This window comes from Penaeus monodon, chromosome 27, assembly GCF_015228065.2.
Source record: "Penaeus monodon isolate SGIC_2016 chromosome 27, NSTDA_Pmon_1, whole genome shotgun sequence".
Lineage (NCBI taxonomy): Eukaryota > Metazoa > Arthropoda > Malacostraca > Decapoda > Penaeidae > Penaeus > Penaeus monodon.
This window is the reverse complement of record NC_051412.1, coordinates 35,715,812-35,716,172: the sequence shown is the minus strand read 5'-3', so window position 1 is coordinate 35,716,172 and position 361 is coordinate 35,715,812. Positions and strand designations below refer to the sequence as shown.

The window sequence follows — 361 nt, the reverse complement described above, 5'->3', positions numbered from 1 at the left end:
GTGTGGGGGTGTTTGTGTGTGGGGTTTTTTTGTGGTGTGTGTTTGGGGGGTGGGTGTGGGGGGTTTTTTGTGGTTGGTGTGTGGGGGTGGGGGTGTGTTTGTGTGTGTGTGGTGTTGGGGGGGTTGGGGGTGGGGGTTTTGTGTGTTGTGGGGGTGGGGGTTGTTGGGGTTTTTGTGGTTGGGGGAGGGTTTTTGTGCATAAGTAAGTGTGTGTAAGAATGTGTTTGTGTGTAAGTGAGGGGGAGTGAGGGGGTTTAAAGGGGGGAGTGAGGGGGTAGTGGGATAGGGTTTAGTGGTGAGTGAGGGAGTGGGGAGTGAGTGAGTGAGGGGAAGGGGGGGAGGGGAAAATGGGGGGAGGAGA

General features: G+C 56.2%; 1 protein-coding gene across 3 annotated transcripts in view; it reads right to left on the bottom strand.

The window, feature by feature from the left end:
* LOC119590814 (zinc transporter ZIP11-like) overlaps nucleotides 1–361 on the bottom strand; it is a 24,849-nt gene that overhangs the window by 16,470 nt on the left and 8,018 nt on the right. The gene's annotated exons all lie outside the window — the stretch shown is intronic.